General features: G+C 34.8%; 1 protein-coding gene across 1 annotated transcript in view; it reads left to right on the top strand.

Annotated features, from left to right (window-relative positions):
• Window positions 1-330: 330 nt before the first annotated feature.
• Window positions 331-7,692, top strand: part of LOC108917903 (1-phosphatidylinositol 4,5-bisphosphate phosphodiesterase epsilon-1) — an 85,357-nt gene continuing 77,995 nt past the window's right edge. The window contains exon 1 of the mRNA XM_018724717.1: window positions 331-395. The gene's annotated coding sequence lies outside the window, so the exon portion shown is untranslated. The remainder of the gene's footprint in view (window positions 396-7,692) is intronic.

Genomic DNA, 7,692 nt, shown 5'->3' with positions numbered 1-7,692 from the left:
ATAACAAAAAAACCCAATATTTAGTAACAGGGATATTTATAACACATATTTTTAAATTTGTTTTTCCCATATTTAATGTCACAGGAACTTAATTTAGTCTAGTTAATACGTCAGTGGCTGTTTTTGTAGTATTACATAAAAAAATTATTAGAAATTACTATTTTCAAGCTTAGATTTTCTTTTCATGCCATACAACTCGATTTCTTGAATATTCCCTAATGTAAAAGTCGATTTGAGTTCAATGAAATATTTCAAGAGGTAATTACTGATTTCTAAGAACGTTTCTCCCAATACGAAATTTTGTAATTAATAATTAATTTCCCTTATTCCAGGTGAAGACATTTACAAAGAAAAGTCGACGGGTCAATGTTACAGGTTTAAAAAATTTATAGGAGGTAAGTGTATGTATTAATTTAAAATTGTGTTTTTGAAGCTTCCTATATTTGTGTATAATCATTTAATAGACCAGGGCGGATCAAAATTCAGTTCTAAAACTTTCCTTCCTCTTCAATATTCTTCCAAAATGCATAGGTTCCAAGATATAAGTAAAAAAACTCAAATAAAATAGGCATTTTAAAATTTTTTTAAACATTTTTTCAATTTCTCATAAAATTAGAACAGATTAATATTACGAATCATTAAAAAAATATTGTCCCAATCATTACTTCAATTGCTTGTATTTTATTTACGCTCGGCAGTGCCAACAGCGGCCAATAATACAAGCTAGTAGCTTAACTGTAAACCTACTTAATTTAGTCGTACCAAAATCTTTGAATCTTCGAAATAAAAATAAGTTTAACCTCATTTTTGCAGAAAAGGATCGAAAATCAAAAAACAATCACGATACACATGTTACGTGTATCGTAACACAAATCTTTCTGTACTTTCGAATAACGTTAAAATCAACCTTCATATTTGCTAGTACTTCTTGTTCATTAACGAAGCAACTCTTTCTAACCCCTTACACTTGTAAAACTTTCTGCTTGGAGAAGCCGAAGGACTGTCGTCTAATTAAATATGAAAGGTCACATCGTAGAAAGCAAGGTGCTAAATTCATGCATAAGATTTGTCCGCGAAATGAAAATTTTAAGTGAGAGACTACCTGGGGGGTAGCAGGAACGCCAGCAGTATTTAGCTAATAGCTAGTAATTGATGATAAAATGCGGAAATAGTAAGATATTTCTATACTAGTTATTTTTATGTTAATCTTACAATTAGTCAAGAATGTGTAGTTGGAGTAACCAAAACAAAATATATTTCTCCGAAAAAAACAGCATTATTTCGCAATTTGACTATGTCAGGTATGTGTTTTTACCGCATCAGAAAATGCACTCCAGATTGAAACTACCCCATAAATACAATGCAGAAAACATTTAAAATTAGTAAACACTTGTCCAATTGACTATACCTATTGTGTTCCTCAGGGTCCTTACCTTGGCCCACTTATCATTCTGGTTTTATTAATGATTTTTTATGAAAAGCCAACAACTTCTTCTGGTAGCTATGGTCGACTATTACATATGTTCCTTCATCTTCTTCTGTTTCTTCCCGGATTTTCCAAATCTTCTCTTGACTCGCGTAACCATTTTCAACAATCATTTCCTATTTCCTGTGCTACTAATTCTTCTAATTTTAAACGTGTCTCAGCCATAATAATTCCTATTTTTTATTTTGTGTGACGTCGCTTCTTCCTAAAATCCCCCTTACCTCAATCTACTTTATCTTGTCGCCATTTCAAGCCTGCTCTTCACCCTACTCTGCTCCTGTCCCGTGTTCTCTAACGTGAAACACGTTTTTCATCCAAAGCCTCTCCACTGATGAGAAAACGAATAACAATTAACTGTCCCCTGAAAAAAGACAAAACTGGGACGCGGACTTTTCACGATTCCACGTCCGTATTTAATCCATTTACATTTATTTTACCGGCTCCCCGGAACTTTCCAGGGCGACAGGAAGTAAAGGACAACCGAAACCGATTGCGAATTCGGTATGAGGGTAATTTAATTTCACTCTATGTCCCGAACTTTGCGCCCGGGATATAATTGCGCATCGCATGTGGTACTCAATTAATTACGTACCCATATAAGATAATTACCTAATGGGTTTATTTTCATACGGCGAGTGGGCGCCTCCTTTGAACTCGGTTTCAAATCGCGCCAGCGAGTTCGAATTCTGCTGGATATACGCGTCTAATAATGGAAGAGGACTTTCTCAACCAAAAGTGACAGGTACATGATATACGTTTCTTATGAATTTGAATCGACAGACAGAAAGAAATGTTGATGTGGTTCATAAATCCTTATAAGTTGTCACATCTACGAAGCCAGATATTAAAAGTATCATCAACATATCTGCACCACCATTTCGACCATGAATTTGTTAATTCCTTTCTTCTCAAAGACTTGGATACAGCTGGAGACAAGGGTGAATAAATAGCTGTACCTTCAATTTGTTCATAGAACTGATCTTTAAAGAAGATGAACCATCTGATATGCACTTTGACAAGTCTACTAAATTCTCATCGGTACCTTTAATTGACTCTTTTGTGGACGTCAATTCTAAGCTCACTAGGATAGCACCTGGATCTAGTTGGATTCCTTTGGTATTACGTTATTGGAGTAGTGATTCGTGTTTTGAAACGATTGGGTGTGTGGCCGATCCAACTGTAGCCACTATTCTGATACTTGAACAACTGGTTGACCAAAGAATTTGAGTAATTTGAGCTTCTTGTAACAATCTGATATACTCTATCCATAGGTTTTCTCTTTAGGGAAAGAATCAACTACAGGAACTATGTTTTTTTCTTTTTAGAACGACCAAAATCAGTGAAAGAATTTAAATATTACAGCAAGTAAACAAACCCAGACAATAGTTCTATTATCACACCGTCTACGCTGGTGTAAAAATAAATCGGAGGCGGTCCATTCACTAGACGGTTGACGTACCTAGCATGGCAATCGGTCAAAAAGTTCATAAAAATAGTCCGCCATTCTACCAGTTATTTCTAGATAGACTGGCCAGTTTGTTTAATTAAAACCCAGAATAAACCGCGATCTTGTGGGCCAGTATTATGATAACAATGCGATATTATTAACTTTCCCAGCAGTTTGAGAGAAGTATATCGCAAATATTTAAAAATTAAATCAAATGAGTGAACGCTGCCGTACGTCCGATTTCTACGGGGTGGCTCAATGAAAACAGATCGACCCTGTATGTGTCCCTCTACTACCATTATTTAGGTCTTACGTTGCTAAATGTTGTAAATATTACAATGGAGTCAATTCTGTAAGGTGTAAATATAACACTAACTGTGGCACTTATTTCTGATGAAAATTATATTTTTCAGTACTCTCTTAACAGATTGCAAAAGGCTATAAAAAAATTTGATTCGATTTTGTCTCAAAACCTTATTTAGAAGCTGTACTGTTGTCAAATCTCATCTTACTTGATTCGTATACTAGTTTTTTTATAATATCACAAAGAAATTTAACAACGACGACACACATCACACCAAACATTGAAATAAATAACATGGATTGATATTATGTCGCTCGCATTAACTAGGTCATTGTCAAAGGACTTTGACACTGGCAACGCACTAACGCGGATACTGACCAGTGGAAAATACTTCACATTTTTTTTAAATATTCCACAACCAGTGGCTCGAATTTAAAAACAAACGCACCGTTTTGTAGGCAATTTAATAAGCTCCAAAAGGCCCCTTTGCTATTCATTTAAAATATACAGTCACCTTAGCTTAAAAACTTCCAATGGGATCTTTTCGATGAGCCACCCTGTATATCTGGTTTGGTGTCATAAATCTGATTTGTGTGTTTCTGCAACATATGCCAACTTCCCACATCGTGTGGGATATGTTCAATAGGAATAATACGTTCGGCAATGTGTGAATAATGAATTTCAAATTGATTATGCATAGGTAGAGTTGTTCCACTTGTTTTTTAAAGACTTTTTCGATAATTCTATTAAACAAATACTAAAACTTAATAATAACATAATAAAATATCTTTTAAATAATTTACTACTTGTCAAACAGGGTGTAAAAAACATATTTAAAGCAAATAGTACTTCGTCGTTCTTTATCAATGATCTTAGAGGTTTTAGGCATTTATTGTTGTATTTTTATCAAGAGCTTTTTATTACAAGCTTTTATTTAACTTGCTTATTCCCAGCCGATTGAGCTTAAATGTTGCATACAAATTTAGTTTGGATGACAATGCATGGTTAGCTAAGTGACGTCATTCTAAATCCAATAATGGCGGACTCCCAAAGATCGCGGACCAGTTATTTTTTATGCACCCCCATAATATGGGTATCAAATGAAAGGGTTTGCTGAGAAGAATACGAAAATAAAATGACGCCACCAAAAGCTTATTTTAATTTTTTTATACATGAACTAATTTAGCCATGGCAATAACGATTTTAAATTAATAAAAATTTTCTTTGATTATAATTGTCAAAAATAACGTACTGCTTCACGAAAACAAAAAAAAACTTTGAAACACACGGAAACTTCAAAAGTCCTCTTTATTTGTAATGGTACAAGCTTAGGACATTATAACGAAAAAACTTACAGCACTTTTCCTGTAAAATTAAAAAAGTTTTACATAACCAGATGATGTTTCAGGCAATTTATTCCGACTAAATGAAACAAAAGGCAACAGAAGTCATCCTCGAGTGATATTTCGTTTTTTAAATATTGAGAGAACATTTAAAAGCAATCTGTAAAAATTAAATTTATTCCAACTGCTTTTATAATATGTACATATTACTCGTATTATTATTATTCTTACAAATGTACTACTGCTGATCATTTAATTAATAGTTTTTCTGTATACGGGGTGATTCACAACTTATCCAAAAAAATTTGAGAATAAATGCGGCATGAGACATGTAGTCAATATAGTAAAAAGAATTTTTGTAAAATCCTTATAGTTTCCGAGGAAAAAATTATTGAAGTTGTAGTATTTTCAACCATTACATAGCTGGACTACTGTAGCTTGTAGCGTCATTCGTAATACGCGTGGAGAGCCACGTGGCCTCAGCGACTTCGAATACTGAAATCCGATTTTACAGTCGTCGTTGCCATAATGTTTACAATAGTTTTTTAGTAGTTAGTGATGGATGCCGTTTTAATTTATGGTGAAGCAAGAAAACATTTGCATTATGGTGAAGCATTTGTGTTATGGTGAAACAAGGCAGCATTTGAGTTTCTTCGTAGAAACTGAGTAAGACGGACCCAAATGTGTTTACCCGTCGGTGGACAATATTTTGAATAGTTGTAACATTAAAATCACAAATTAATTTTATTAATTAATAATAACAATAGCGGCAAAATCAGTTGAATTTGCTAATATAAAATAAGTGCTATGAAATTCTTTCTTTCCTTGCGAAATTCTTTTCACTGACAGAAAGCATCCTACTAACTTGTAGGTATATTATTTATATTAGTTTGATACTTTCAAAAGTAAACATTGCGATGAATCTTCGAAACATTAGTTGCTCACTGAGTTGGACAAAAGACTTTTCCCCCTTGACAGCTTAGAGGGGCGGCATCTCGAAGTTCAAAGAATGGAATTCAAGGTTCGACATTTGTTGGCGTCGGAGAAACTTTCTCTGCCGACTAGCAGGTTTTTTTGGGCGAAAGCAATCCTGGGATGCCATCCTGTGAAGAGGGAGCAGGTTTCACTGAGATATTAGACACTTTTTGAAGACTGCCCTTATCCCGATTAAAGCCATCGAAGTTTACTCAAACACAGATGGAGTTGCCTGGAGACCTTGCAAATGGGTTGAAACGCATTTCTATTCTTCTACAAATGAAAATGTCGTCATTAATGTGAACATGTAATTTAAAGTTTCTATTTCAATACCGCTCCGTCTGACAAGGAATCCGTGGCAAGGTATCAACGCGCTTTTTTTCCCTTTTAACCACCAGAACGATCCAAACTGCTAAATTTCAAGATGCAACGCAAAAAATCACCACGGCGACATCGACAGGCCGGTGGAGCATGATTGGAATAATAATACCAGCATCCGTATCGACCTCGGCTTCATCGCTATGCATGTCTACAATTGCGCTGTTTGTCCTGCATTCGGTCTGCAAAGCAAATAAACACAGTTTCGGTACGGTACGTTCATCGATTTGGTCTTGTTTGGTCATAAAATATATAAACAAATTGAAAGGGACGGCCGTCCGCACCTGTGGTAGCTCCCAAGCCACAGGGCCGGACTTAAGAACCTGTTTTAGTCCAAACGAACACCATAAAAGAAATGGACATCCATATGTAGGTCCTGGCTGACTTGATGACATCATTTTGACCAATTAAATAATTCAACTAGTGCCAACAATTTGAGAGAAACAATAGACATCCATATGTAGTTCTTGGCTTACTTGATGACATGATTTTGATCAATTTAATAATTCAACTAGTGCCAAACAATACAAACAAGAAGTGAATCACAACTGGATATTAATGATATTGTAACGACAGATGAGGCTACATTGCCGAATCGTTAGACTCGAGATAAATCTAATTAAAAACACTCCTCGTAGCTCGCCCTAAATTTGTAGTGTTTACAGTGGTGATCATTGTTTCTTGTGTGTTTTTAAAAATATTGTAGAAGTTTAAATTAGATTGTAAAGACAAATTAACAGCACTTGCAATGCTATCTATTGAAAAATAAACGGTGTGAGAAATATCAAACTTTAATGAAAAAGTGATTGAAGTTTATTTCGGACAAAAGCAGAAGAATATCTCACTATAAAATATAATGTCAAGCACATATTTTGTATATTTCAATAGTACTTAAAATAAAACTATCTAATTACATTTTTTTTTCCCATTAATTTGTACACTGTACGGTCTTCATAATAATAATACACAGTCCCCTCCTCCTGATCTTCTTTTAAGTTGTGAAATGGTAATGGGATTTTCGTGTCAATTTCGCCGTTTTCCGACCAAATCTTGTAACTTGAATAAATAAATAAACAAAGCTACGTATTTATTGATTTGATTTGGGTCAAATTATTTACTGGAATTGCCCCGCAGTGTCTCAGTCTGCGTATAAACACTTGAGCAATGCGCGAACAGCTCCAGTCGTACCAATGGAACAATAATAAATTCCTGTGTAATTTATCGTAAACAATATTGGTTTTGAAACACCATTTCCGAAGCAAGCTCGATAAATTTAACGTCTGGTATTGTCGAATCGGTACGGCAGGCATTCGAAAACCTGGTGAAATTTTATCACAGTACATTCGTAGCTACAAAGCGCATGTAATTTGCTGAAATATTTTTACAACCTCCAGTTTTTTTTTCAAATGGATTCAACAATATTACCGTTAAACCTGCTTTTTTTTGGTAAATCCAACTCGGCTACACACTTCGAAAACAGATTTTAGTTTAACCTACTTCTTGAATGGCGCCCCCGCCCTCGCTATTTGGATAACTTCATCAACTCCAAACTAAATTTTAGATGGATCCCTAGACAGAATTCCTGAAGGAAATATTTAAGCACACGCCCACGTCGACGTTTTAACATTAATAACTTCGCCGTCGCGTAAAGGCTTCGAACGAAATTAAATTGCTATCATCACATGCTTAAAACGAGCTCCATAGTTGGAGAATATAGTTAAGAATATTCTTCGCATAGCTGTGCTGCACTTATTTGTTC

This window comes from Anoplophora glabripennis, unplaced genomic scaffold, assembly GCF_000390285.2.
Source record: "Anoplophora glabripennis isolate ALB-LARVAE unplaced genomic scaffold, Agla_2.0 scaffold17, whole genome shotgun sequence".
NCBI classification, from domain to species: domain Eukaryota; kingdom Metazoa; phylum Arthropoda; class Insecta; order Coleoptera; family Cerambycidae; genus Anoplophora; species Anoplophora glabripennis.
The sequence above is the reverse complement of the archived record's forward strand: the minus strand, read 5'-3'. Positions and strand labels throughout refer to the sequence as shown.